The following is a 14,491-nucleotide window of genomic DNA, read 5'->3' as shown; positions in this document are numbered from 1 at the left end:
ACATGCATCTAAAGGCTAAAATTGATCAAGCAGTGTTGTATGTCTAAAAAATAATTATTTACTTATTTCCTGCTGTTGACTTTCTTGTAGGAAACTACTAATTACTTTCTCCTACATCACTGTAGATTTCTTTAAGTATATACTTTTAATACATTTGAAATTATGGTCTGCAAATAATTTATTTAGGAACTTTTGTACCCAAAAATATAAAATATTTCACCCATGCTCATGATTGAAAAATCTTTTTCTTTTGGAAGGGAATAAAAACCAGAATGAGATTAAAGTATGAGGATGAAAATGATATCATTGATGGATACCAGTTATTCCTCTGAAGCCGTTACCTCGGATTACTAGGGTTCGGTGAGTTGGACAAATGTTTAATGTTTTTTTATCACAAGCATTTAGTCATAGTATGTTTAGAGGAAGTTGAACTTCCTTGGCTGGGGTTTCTGTTCATTTCATAAGTAGAAGCCACAAGTAAAATCAAGTTTCTCCAGCACTGGGATTGAAATGTATTGACTCTACTAAAGTGTAGATTGAATGGTAATCAAAAGCATTTTTTGTTATGTAACATGCTATATTAGTCGGTAGATTGTAGAGGTGTATGGAAGATGTGTGATTCCATATAATTTTTATACTTTAATGGTGGTAGAATTGCTGGATACTAGTTCTCATTAACGAAGTAGTTGTTAATTTTGCAGTGAGTAGACCTGTAATTGGTCTGATATATACCTCATCTGTTGTGTACAACATTTGTTCAGGCTTTATGATTACAAAGACAGATTATTATGTTACATAATATTGTATAAAATAATGTAATTTGCTTTCATTTCCATCTCATAGTAAGCAATTTAAACAAGTGGCTTCAGTTGCCAATGTTTATTGTTATTCCAAGAGATGCAGGTAAGCCAACTCGTTTTGGGGAGCTTCCTGTGTACTGTTCTGTAAATTTATGGTTTTGTAGACACTTCTACAATCATTGTAGAATGTAATTTTTTAATGTGGTAGTACGTGGTATATATTGCTTTTGATCCTTTGTTAATGTGAGTGATTAGTAGGTTCCTCTTTTTGTTATTTGTGTCTTAGATCTTTCTTGATGTTATACAAAGTGCAACACTGACTTTAGGCGATACCGACTTACAGCGGATTCAATCTTACAATGCTTTTTCAGTGCTGTTAGCGGCATTTTGTAGCACCGTAACTCAATGTTCCATGAAGTTACGGTGCCATAAGCACTGCTCATGGTGGTAATGGCAAGAATAGGCATCAAGGTAACAGTGCTTATGACACTGTAACTTGATGCAACATCAAGTTACAGCCCCAATTTCAAGTTAGGGTACCGAAAATGCTGTTAAAGGAGAAACACTGACTTACAGCAGAAATCAACTTGCGTTGCGGAGCTGAAGCGGATCCTCTGCCATTAGTCGAGGACCTACATTTGTAAAGTGAAGACATGCTAAGTAGTTAATGGGAGGTTGAATAGGCTCCAAAAGTTTCCATAGGAAGATGCAGCACCTGGTGAAGGAAAAGAGTAAAGGTAAGGGAAGAATCTGCTGTTGCCTACACATGAAAGCACAGTACGTATATAAAAGCTGGTTCGAGAATCAAGTACAAAGTGTGAGATCACTGTCTGAAATGTCCTTATTCCTGTAGTAATGGTGATGCTAGATAATAGAGGTTCATCTTGCTTAGGTCAGGTTACCTTTTCTACAGCCATTGCAAATGGATATTGTTAACTCTCCAACCTTAACTTACACATCAATTTTTTTGTATTTGCAAGGGACAAAGAAATGGAGGAGAATCAGCTTTGTTATGATGAGTATTACAGCATTAAATTTGTTGGAGTCTTTGTTGTCAAGAATAGGAAACTTTTATTCTTTACATAGGCCATGGATAAGATAATCAGACACCTGTAAGGCTATCATTTTCACATCATCATCACATCAACTTTGATGAATAACAATGCTGGAAAAATGTTGGGGATAGTTACTTTCATTTGGGCATGAATTAAGGAAGGCAGAGTTGGATTTAAGACCATCAATAGGGAGACACTTTTTGCTTAGGGGTCATTGAATGTAACAAAATGCACAATGACCATGTTGATATGATCAAAGAGAGGCCACATGATCATACAGTTGTACAGTATCTGTAAGTGTCTAGTCAGTTTTTCAAGCATTGTACCAGTCAAAGGTTTCTAAGAACCAGTTAATTGGGTATTGGAAAGAATCTGAATGCACATGATGGTTACCAAACTGGAATTCCCATTATTAATATATTAATGGATAGAGTGATGGTAAGGTCAGGGAAAGAACATTAGACATTGATGCAGTCATGGGATAAGAAAGTGTCATGAATAGATTATCGCGTAGAGGATGTTTACACATGCATTTATGATTTACGATAGTGGAGGGAAACAGTGCAAAACTAATTAAACAGTTTCAAGTGTTTACAAGAGGAGACAATAGAGTGTAAATGTGAGCAAGAGTAAATGCATACAGTGAAGGCAAAATGGAAACCACGAAGGTAGTGCAATTTAAGTTAATATAGATGGGGGGAACAATGGAAGTGTCTTATTTGTATTTGGGAGTAAACTATATACGTAATGGAAGAATGAAGGAAGAGGTAGCTCACAGAATATGTGAGGCAAGAAGAAAGGTAGCAGGATGTTTTGCAAAAGATTTGTGTATGGAAGTCACGGTGAGTATATTTGAAGGGATTAATGAACTAGCTCCCGTATATGGAAGGTAAGTATTGATGTAGAATTCAGATTAAAGAGCCAAAGACTGAAGTTATTGAGATGACGTAGCATATAGTACTATGTCATTAGAAGTGCTAAAATGGTGATAAACGTTGAAACATAATGGCCCCTGAGGGTTTTTGGGGTGGTTATCTAGGACTAATATTTTTTGTGGTCATTGTTTTCATGATATCTACAGTCTTTAGTTTATGTTTTTATGGTAATACCCAACGGGCTTATACTAAACAAGCCGCAAAGGTGGATACGCACCGAGTTAAAACCTTCTTTTAACAGAATTGGTTAAATGGTTATTGTAGGTGAAGGGGGTACCAGTGGCGTGGTCGGTTTGGTCTTGGCCTGCCAACTCAGTGGCCGCGAGTTCAATTCTCGGGCATTCCATTGAGGGGTCAGAGATGTGTATTTCTGGTGATAGAAGTTCACTCTGGACGTTGTTCAAGTCACGTCAAGCCGTTGGTCCCGATGCTGAATAACTAATGGTTCCGTGCAACATAAAAACACTACAAACAAATACAAGAGAATTTTGACTTGTAAGAAGAAACGGAAATAACATGTTGGCAAGATGTTAAATATTTAACTGTTAGTGTAAAGAGAAGGAAGACTAGGCAGGGCTGGATAGAGATACCTTGAAAGAGGTACTATTGTTACAGAAGTGCGAGACCTATACCCATGCTAGAGGTGAATAAAAATGTAAGTGAATGGACCTTGACATTGTTGGAGAGTCTTTTATGTAAGAGTATGATGTCAATGTTTTGGGGAAGTTTTTTTTGCACATGGTAATTAAATTTTGCCGTTATATCAAGGCAAAAAGATAAAGGTAATCATATCAGCTAGATTTGAAAAATCAAAGAATATTGTAATTAGATTCCCCCTTATATTTGACAAGAGCCCATTTTTCCATTTCAAAGATATTTTGGGTGCAGTCAAATAATTTAGGGAACACATAGGAAGGCAGAGATAGATTTATTTTCCTACTGTATTCCCACAACATTCCAGACGTGGACTCGTGCATGTCATGGTGTCATATTCTTACGAAAAATGTTGTAAAGTCCAGGTATAGAAACCACAGGGGAAAGACAGAATCTGCAGTTACCTACACATGTACATTAAATGAAGGTCTGGGGTAGTATCTCGCAGTCACGCAAGGCCTTAGTATAATACTGTACCACGCATAACCATTCATCTACAGCCCTGTAATGTATAGCACCAACCTTCGCTATATAATACAGTCTGCTCTTTTCAAGATACCTACATTCCGCGTTAGTATATCAATAGATTGCGTAACTCTCGACGAATTGCGTGACAGCCATTTTAACTTTGTGTAGGAGACGAGGCTGATTGTGTAATTTCACCACAAGGTCGTGTCAAGCAGTTGCCATTCTGACGTGATATGGTCGATATCTCCATATACGCCATTGGCCGTAATGTTGGAATGAACGAGGTCTCGTAACACGTCTAATACACGGCTATGGTTACGCATATGTTACGCAAGAGGCGCGGCTTGTTATTTTCTTGTTATTTCCGTCGTTGTTCCGTTTGATAACGTATATATTGATGTAAGGCAGACTTTTAAAGGTAGCTGTTTACCTCGCCGAGCGATTTTGGAACCGGAAGTAACTCTGGAAGCTTGTGGCTCTAGTAATGTTATGAATTTTGATTGACATACCGCTGGTATACCAGACAGGAAGCGTTCTTGTAGACGTCGCCTTATCTTTAATGTCTGTCTGGGAACTTGGAAGACTGTTTAATCGCTCTTTTGAGAACAGTGCCACTTAAACCATTAGACCTGAGTTTAATTTTCGTCCATTTGTCCCCTGCAATTTTGCGCTGTCATATTCCTTCCGTCAGTGGTATACTAAAGTTGTTTTGATTTTGCCATTGCCACCATGAGTATGTCACACATATTTAGTTTTTGTCTGTGCTTAAATTTGTCACAGACATTGCCTGTGTCAGTATAAGCTTGAATTGTTGTCACATTGCGTGTGTCAGCATAAGCTTGAATTTTTGTCAAAGACATTGCCTTTGTCATTGTCAGCTTAATTTTGACAGAGACATTGCCCGTGTCAGCGTAAGCTTGAATTTTTGTCACAGACATTGCCTCTGTGAGCGTAAGCTTGAATTTTCGTCACAGACATTGCCTATGTCAGCGTAAGCTTGAATTTTCGTCACAAACATTGCCTATATCAGCGTAAGCTTAAATTTTTGTCACAAACATTGCCTATGTAGCGTAAGCTTGAATTTTTGTCACAGACACCTTCCCGTTGTCGCCATCAGCTTGAATATATCATGGAAACTCTTTAGAAGACTCGAAAAGAAGCAGTTGGATACAGTCCATTAGCATAGGCCTGGCTACTAAAGTTGCATAACCAGGTGAAATTAAATCATATTTTTAATGCAGAATGTGCTCAAGGGTTCCAGAACCGAGAGGCTGTTCTCGGAAACACCTTCGTTTCCCAACGTTTATGTTAAAAAATTCATCCGCCGTTTCCTGGAAGATGCTTTTTTTATCCCCCCCCCCCCCCGGCCCCCCCCCCCCCCCCATGAATCTTCCTCCTCTTCATCTCATTTTTCTTCTCATTCTTTTGAATTGCGTCCTCGAGGCAAGTTTCTTTTTTTTTTTCTTTCTTTTACTCCATATTCTTTTTTTCAGCGGCGTTTATGCTTCTTTGTATGAATCTCTCTCTCTCTCTCTCTCTCTCTCTCTCTCTCTCTCTCTCTCTCTCTCTCTCTCTCTCTCTCCAGGCGTGAATGCGTACGAAAGAGATCTCCCCCGACACCCTCCGTTTTTTTTTTTTTATTGGCGGTTAATTCTTTGTATGATTTAATGGCGCGCTCGACAGAGTGAATGATTTCACACTTCATAAATCGTAAGAATCTAGTTGGGGTTGATAATAATTACTCTTATTTTCTCTCTTTATTCGGTTACTTTGCTGACTTCCGGGATACGTTGTGACCGGCTGTTGCTTGTTCTATAGACTCATAAAAATAATGCTTGGTGTAGGTTTGATTGACGCTTTTCTTTTGTTTTCATGTCAGGGATGTTAATTGTTTGCTTCTTTTTGTGTAGTTGACTTCAAAACAATGGTTGTTTTGTTTAAAATCTACGGGGATAACGTTATTAGATGGCAGGGAAATATGATATTGGTCTATTACTTAGGTTTGAATTATTATAGACTAGGTCTAGTGTTTATCAACGTGAAATTGTGAAATTATCATGAGCAACACTCTCTTCTCTCTCTCTCTCTCTCTCTCTCTCTCTCTCTCTCTCTCTCTCTCTCTCTCAAACAAACAAACTAACTAACTAACAAACAACACAACTGGAAGAAATCTAAAAGAATAAAGAAAACAAGGAAACGATCCCAAGAAACTTGCTTTAAAGCAACCAACACTATCATCCTCCCTGCCCTCGCTTTGTTTGTAAACATCCAATAATTCACGAGACACTGTGCTCGCGACTCAGTCTAGCCCAAGCACACACACAAGCACACTCTTCCCGCCTCCTCCTCCTCCTCCTTCTCCTTCTCCTACTCCTCCACCTCCCCCTCCTCCTCCTTCGCGCGCCATAAAGCTGCAGTGCATGAGTGGCTTAGCCTAATTATTGCAAGCGCGGCTGCCTGCTTTAGCCTTCGCCTTCCTTCGCACTGCTGCTCGATACCAATGCATTTTTCAGCGCCGTAGACCTCTCTCTCTCTCTCTCTCTCTCTCTCTCTCTCTATCTCTCTCCTCTCTTTCCTTATTCTTCTTCTGCTGCCCCACCATGTGAAATGATTCCGAAGGGAAGTAGAATGAAGAAGAATAAAATAGGAAGAAGAAGAAAAATCACGTAGCCGCCACGCCACCGCCTGCTCCTCCGGCGGGTGTTTGTGTGTGCGTGCGCGCGTGTGTGTGTGTGTTTGTGTGCTTTCGACCTCCTCCTTCAAGTGCATTGACTTGGTCTAACCTCCCTCCCTTCCCCCCTCCCCCACTTCTTGCGAGCCACCGTCAGGCATTGCACCTTCAGCGTGATCTTGAACTTGGCACACCTCCCCCCCCCCCCACTCCTACCACCCTCCTATAACCCCTCCATACCCCTCCCCCTACCACCGTCCACCATTCTCCCCGTCTCCCATCCTTCCCCACCTCTATTCCACGGGCGCCCTCCCCCCCCCCTTACCCCCTTCAACGCCCAATATTCCCCCTCTCCGCTCCAAAACACACAAAGATGAATCTGCCGACGACGCATTTACTCCCCCCCCCCCCCCCCCCCCCATGCCGTCTCGGCTCTCTTGCAAGGTTGCCACATATCGCTAGAAGGCGAGAGAGAGAGAGAGAAGAGAGAGAGAGAGAGTGAGTGCATCAAGTGTTTATGAAACAGGTACTATATGTATGTATATGGTCGTGCATGCTTATGCAAGAATGCAATTACGTATACATATCTATACATTGAGATTGATGCAGTTACCTGGAAATTCATTCATACAGGGAAGCGGTAATATAGTTGTGGTGGGTTGGGGGGGGGGGATGGCTCCATGAAATAAGAGGCTCCAGTCACTTTAATATTCATCTCAGCATCCTCAAATTTTAGTTCGGCTAAAAAATAATTCCGTAAATTGCTGCATTGCATCCTAGGCCTATACATGCTCTAGATGCTGTTAAACAACGGTGATTCTTGGTCTATACATTCTCTATAAACTATTAACTTGAACAACTGTGAAAACTACGAGATACCTCGCTTGAAGATCGACTTTATACACCGAACCAGTCACTCTCTTCCTTGCTAAGACCACACTGACCTTCCTCTATCAAGACTTCCATACTCAGCAGATGATTTGCCTCAATATTTCTTGTAGGCCTACTCACTCACAACATGTCTTATCTCTTGTACAGACGATCAATTATGTATTTGGTCCGTTTCTCTGGGACCCTTTTCCTCGTGTGTGTATATTGTATATATATATATATATATATATATATATATATATATATATATATATATATATATATATAAGAAGTGTGTGTGTGTGTGTGTAATATACAAGCATGGATGAAGAGGCATAGACCTATTTTATTAAAAACAGTCATGCATCTGTATGAACCTATGCATATATAGATGATATATATATATATATTTATATATAATATATATATATATATATATATATATATATTATTACTACAAGCAAGGACGGAAAAACTATGTGCAATTTTTGTTACAAAAAACTCAATTGCTTCCGTAGACCTATGAAATGTTCTGGCACCGCATATATATAAATGCGTATATGCGGGAGAATTGGTGGGCATAGTTTACAGTCCCCCTTCATTTGCATGCATATATGCGTACATACACATATGCGCATGCCTGTGTAAAACACGATATGTGCGTTCATAACAAATGACTGCATTTCATGCTTCCACGCAAACCTTGGCATCATTCTCTCTCTCTCTCTCTCTCTCTCTCATCTCTCTCTCTCTCAGCTTCCCCCCTCCATGAGCCTGCCTCAATCTCTCTTCCTCTTCTCTCTTTCTTCCCCCCACCACGGCCATTCCCTCCTTCTTCCCTTCTTCGTTTCCTTTCCTTCCTTCCTTCCTCCCCCACCCCCCGCTTTTCTCATTCCTCCCCAAATACTTTTCCGCCCTCCCCCCTCCCTCCCCCCACCTTCCTGAATACGCCCCCACCCCCCGTCTACTTCCATTCTATGTCATGGGTGGGCGGCTGTTTTAAAGGTGCAATCCTGTTCTAGACCAAGCGCCTGACGACTCCGCCAAGCTCTCCTCTCTCTCTCTCTCTCTCTCTCTCTCTCTCTCTCTCTCTCTCTCTTCCTACAGACGTAGCCCGGGGCCCTGGCGCATGTCTGGCCTGGCATGGATGAAAATCATACCCACCCATGGGAATACTGCCTTTGTCTCATTAGAACGTCGCAGGAGGAATGATTCATCTTGTAAATAAATGTGTCGGTTTTTAACCGCCCACCGCTCCCCACCCCCTCTCCCCCACATACAAAATCACCCATTTACCGGTGCGGTGCATTGCCCGTCTCCTTTCTAAGACTAGGCCTATGCATTCGGGAATGTATACGTTCATCCCCTTAAGCTATTTTACGTAAACGTAGATTGCCCATAACGCCGTTACGTAACTCCGACACGGCACAGGAGCGCCCACCGATCCCCCCAAAAATGGTGTGGCTGCTAAGCCTACTGCAGGATGCATTAACTGCACTTACGTAACGGGAGGCGAGAGAGAGGGAGGGGGAGTGAGTGAGTGAGAGAGGCGGGTTAGGCCTAACGCTCGATAATAAGTTTCTCCTCTTTCGTATGCACGAAGGACGGATGAGCACCGCTGAAGTGTTTACGTAAGTGTGTTCACGCGTTGGGGAATAAATTTATTGATATCTGACACGCATAAATCCCCCCTCCCTCGCCCCCCGGCCCCCTAAGGCGTAGAAGTAGAAACAAAACATGCCGTGCAAGGGCAGCAGCATTTCCGTTAAATGGTTTGCGCATGGCGTCTGTTGAACAGGCTCGCCAGCTCCTATCGACATAGGCCGCAAAGGGAAGAGTTGGTTGGAGAGGGGGCGGGGGAGGGGGATCTTTTCCTTCCCTCTCCTCCCCCTTCCCTGATGCCAAACCCTTAAAACCCCTTTCTAACCCCCCACACTTACATTTTAAGAGGGGGGGAGAGAAACCCCCTATATGCCACCATGGGTTTCTGATACTGCCTAAAGCTGTACGTACGCGCTAGTCGTCGTCTTGTCTTTAATGTTGCTGTCGTTTTTGTCGCCGGAGGTTTAGGTGTGAGTTGAGTTTTTTCCCTGGAATAACATCCATTTATAGTCTTTTTAAAATGGGAAATAATATAATTTCCCCCAGGGTTTTTTTTCCAGGGGTAGGTACTATAGTCCTATACTGACACGCAGGGAGCGATCATGGGTGTGAAGTTATGGTTTGATAGCGGGAATTTTTACACGCCGTATTTATATTTATCTTTTAAATAAACGGCAATCATCTTTAATAAACATTTTATGCAAATAAACTGTCAGTTTGCATTGTGCAGTAAATGAGTAGTGCGAGTGTGATGAGTGTGTGGGTTTGGGTGGTGTTGGTTTGGGTGAAGGCCACCGGTGTTCAAATGAATCGGGAAAGGAAATAATCCCATTTAAACAAAAATGCTCCGTAGGTGTCGTTTTGTATGACGGTCGTGAATAATTCATTATCGATTCTAACGAATTCGTATCCGTGGAGAGCACAGGTGTGATATACTAATGTGTATGCGCTACCTAAGCCATCTCTTTATTTTTATTTTTCGACCGGGCTTTGAAAGCACACACTGGTACTACGTAGTGTAATAATTAGGTGTGTGTGTTTTTCTCGTTAATTACTGTAAAGTGAAGGTTGATGATTAACACGTAATTTTCCAGTGGCCATAATCTCAGAGTAAACGTTTTCCTGTATGATGTTCGTAAATGAATTTATTTTAATCGAAAGTTGTTTTTTGAAGCAAAAAAATCTAGGCCTATCATACAGTTAATATTCTATATCCTACAGCAATTGTTTAACATAAATAAACAACATTTAAAATCGACCAATCTCTCTGAGTAAACGATTCCGCTTAGGATATTCGTGAAAGAATATTTTTTTAATCGAGATATAGGCCTACCCTGAAATAGTTATTCTAGCTGGAATGACGTCCATTGAGGAACATTTAAAACCCGAAACCTATAGGCCTATCGTACAGTTATTATTCCATATATATCCTAGAATAATGATTCCATGGAAATAAACGACACATAAAATGTCGGAATTTCACACTTTTTCCTCTTGTAGGCCAGAGAGAGAGAGAGAGACTCCTCGAATGCCTTGGTGAGGGTTGGCGGGTGGCTATGGGATTGTATCACAATTTGTGATACACAGTTTTCCTCTCGTTCTCCGCAGACTTCCGCCATTTCTGTCAGGTTTAATGTCCTACGTCAGGAATTTAGGAGGAAACGCTGGATAATGGCTTGTTCGTCGCTTGTTCCAGGAGTAAGCGAGGAAGAAACCGAGGGTGGTACTAGAATTCTAGAAATGTCATGGAAGGGCTAAAGGGAGGATTAGACGGTGTTCGTCTTCGAATTGCAAATAGAAAAAATAAGTGCTCAGAATTCTTGCTTGTTTTCCTATCATTAGTTCTGTGTCAGTCTTTAGACGTATTTTGATAATTTTTGTCAGAGTTTAATGTTAAATCTAACGTTTGAGGTGAAGTCCTGTTAGTATTTCTCACGTTTATTTTCATTTGCTAGCTCTCTCTCTCTCTCTCTCTCTCTCTCTCTCTGAAATTACAGTAACTGCATTAAGTACAGTAATGATTTTACTTTAAAGTACCAAAGGAGAGGAATTTTACTAAAGATATATTCAATATTATATATATATTTAAATATATATATATATTAACATATATAATATATAATTATATATATAGGATATATTTATATTATATACATAATTATATATATTATATATATATATAGATTATAATAATATATATATCATATATAATATATATATATATATATATTATATTATATTTATATATACATATATATATATATAATTATATATAATATTATATATATATTATACATATATATATATATATACTATAGAAATATATATATATATATATATATACCATATATATATATATATATATATATATATAAATAGTAATGATATAATGAACAACAGCGTCTAGACTTCTCGCGTTCATGGCTGGCTCCTTCCTTCCCAACGTCGATATCGCGCTCGGGTGGTAAGTGGTCTAGGTCTAGGCTTGGCTGTGGGGGGGGGGGGGGGGGGGGGGGGGGGCGGCGTCTGGGATGCTGTTTTCATGCGTAGATTTTACGAAATAAGACATTTTTATTTAATTCCATTATAATCATATTTCAACAGTTTTAATTTTTTTTAGGTCTAGCTTATTTCGATTATATTAACCCTAAAACGCCGACTGGATGTATTTTACCGTCGACATTTTTTGTCTCTCGGGTGCCGGACTGGACGTATTTTACGTCGACATACAAAAGTTTTTTTAAAAATTCGCGGAAAAATACTTTTTAGGCCTACCAGCCGAAAACTCTTGAATCACGCGCCTTGGGGATGCTGGGAGTTCACGGATCAAGGTGTTGTTTTGTTTACAATCGTTACGCAGGCGCGCAAGCGCGAATTTCTTTCTTGCCGCACTAAAAAGTATCTGTGACACATCTCTGAAATTATTTCGTCACTTTGACATAATTTTTGTACCATTTTAAATTAGCCGTTACATAGAGTATTATATATGAAAATGTGCGCATTTCTATGTAGAATACAACTAAAAAATACTCATGATTGTAGCTTTTATCAGTTTTAAGATATTTTCATATAAATAACGATAAGTGCCAAAATTTCAACCTTCGGTTTAACTTTGACTCTACCGAATGGTCGAAAAACGCAATTGTTAGCTAAAACTCTTATATTTTAGTAATATTCAATCATTTAACTTAATTTTTCAACTAATTGGAAGTCTCTAGCCACAATATTTCGATTTATGGTGAATTTATGAAAAAAACTTTCCTTACGTCCGCGCGGTAACTCTTCCGAAAATAATCATACATGCGATGTGGTAATGTTTGCACCATTTTCAAATTAGCCGTTACATAAAGTTTTATATATGAAAAGGAATGCGCAATTTCATGCACAATACAACTAAAACAACCCATGGTTGTAGCTTTTATCAATTTTGAAATATTTTCATATAAAAAAATGATAAGTGAACAAATTTTCAACCTTCGGTCAATTTTGACTCTACCGAAATGGTCGAAAAACGCAATTGTAAGCTAAAACGCCTATATTCTAGTAATATTCAAGCATTTACCTTCATTTTACAACAAATTGGAAGTCTCTAGCACAATATTTCGATTTATGGTGAATTTATGAAAAAAATAACATTTTTCTTTACGTCCGCGCGGTAACTCTTCCGAAAAAATCATACGTGCGATTGTGGTAATGTTTGCACCATTTTTAAAATTTAAATTAGCCGTTCATAACGTTTTATATATGAAAATGTGCGCAATTTCATGTATAATACAACAATAAATAGTTGAAGGTTTGTAGCTATTTCTCATTTTCGAAATATTTGCATATAAATCACGATAAATAGAAAAAAAAACCACGTTCGGTCAAATTTTGACTCTACCGAAATGGTCGAAAAACGCAATTGTAAGATAAAACTCTTACAGTCTAGTAATTATTCAGTCATTTATCTTCATCGTGAAACAAATTCGAAGTCTCTAGCACAATATTTAAATTTATGGTGAATTTTAAAAAAAAAACTTTCCTTCCTCCCCGCGCGCGGATTCTCCGCCACAAATCTCCGAAATGCGTAAGTCCCATTCTCGGAATATTTGCTCCGTTTCATATTAGGCATTTCATAGAGTTTTATATATGAAAATGTGCGCAATTTCATGTATGTAATAAAACGAAAAAATATTTGAAAGTTGTAGCTTTTCTTATTTCCGAAATAATTGCATATAAAAAATATATATATAAAAAATTCGACATTCGGTCAACTTTAGCTCGTCAGATATGGTCGAAAACTACATTTGTAAGCTAATATTCTTACAGTATAGTAATATTCAATCATTTGTCTTCATTCTGAAACATATTGGAAGTCTCTAGGACAATATTTAGATTTATGGTGAATTTTTGAAAAAAATATGTGTTTACGTAAGCGCGTTACGAATTCATGCATTATTTTGTGATAATATTTTCTCTGTGTTGCTTTTATCGTTTTACAATGTGTTATATACAAAATGATCGCAATTTAGTGCACATTACAACGAAAAAAAAAGTAACTTGTTACCTTCAACCGTTTTGCGCACAGCGCGATTTGAATACAATTATATATGAAATTTCGTTTTTGCGCTATCATATATCGCATTATTTATATATGATAATGATATTTTTTTCATTTCTGATGGTTGCATACTAAACTTCAAGCAATGACAAAAAACAGGAGCCAAAAATGAACTCTTAATCTTGAAAACTAAGCGCGCTGTGATTTTTTTGAAAAAATATTTTTTTCCGCTTACGCGCTCACTCTCAAACCCCTCCGGCATACGGGAGTCATTTTTTTATTTACCGCTCCGGCGTTTGTTTAAGCGTTTAACTTTTTTAAAGACTTATTTCATGTATGTCTATGACATTTCGACAACAGGTAATTGTTAAATGTTGGATGTTTAGTTTTTAAATTTGCATTCTTATGATTGAATCGGATACTATTCTGTGATGAATTTTATGAATCTTTATAAATATTCCTTGTGCTGATTTCGACAAAGCGGAGACCGACGGCAGCGTCATCTTGATGTCCTTTCCAGATCAGAAAGATATTAGTACTTGAGACTACTGGAGATCAGAAGGAAAAAAAATTACGATGGTAAGATATATATATATATATATATATATATATATATATATATATATATATATATCTTTTATATCTTTGAGGATCCAACTCACAAAAATATGCGAATTTAAACAGATCAGTCACCCCAAATCAGCTTACCCTGTCAGAGGGTATTACGCCTAGTAAATGCGATTAAGGTGCGTGGCTACCTGGCTGTTTCCTCCTTTTCGCTTTTCAAGTAGTGCTATTTATTTCTCCTTTTTATCCCGTGTAGGTTAGGCCATTTTGTTGTTATATATATATATATATATATATATATATATATATATATATATATATATCAC

At 38.5% G+C, this 14,491-nt stretch overlaps 1 pseudogene; it reads left to right on the top strand.

Annotated features, from left to right (window-relative positions):
* Positions 1–2,610: 2,610 nt before the first annotated feature.
* Positions 2,611–14,491, top strand: part of LOC135203473 (broad-complex core protein isoforms 1/2/3/4/5-like) — a 62,172-nt pseudogene continuing 50,291 nt past the window's right edge.

Source organism: Macrobrachium nipponense, chromosome 36, assembly GCF_015104395.2.
Source record: "Macrobrachium nipponense isolate FS-2020 chromosome 36, ASM1510439v2, whole genome shotgun sequence".
Classification (NCBI taxonomy): domain Eukaryota; kingdom Metazoa; phylum Arthropoda; class Malacostraca; order Decapoda; family Palaemonidae; genus Macrobrachium; species Macrobrachium nipponense.
This window is presented reverse-complemented; position numbering and strand designations above follow the sequence as displayed.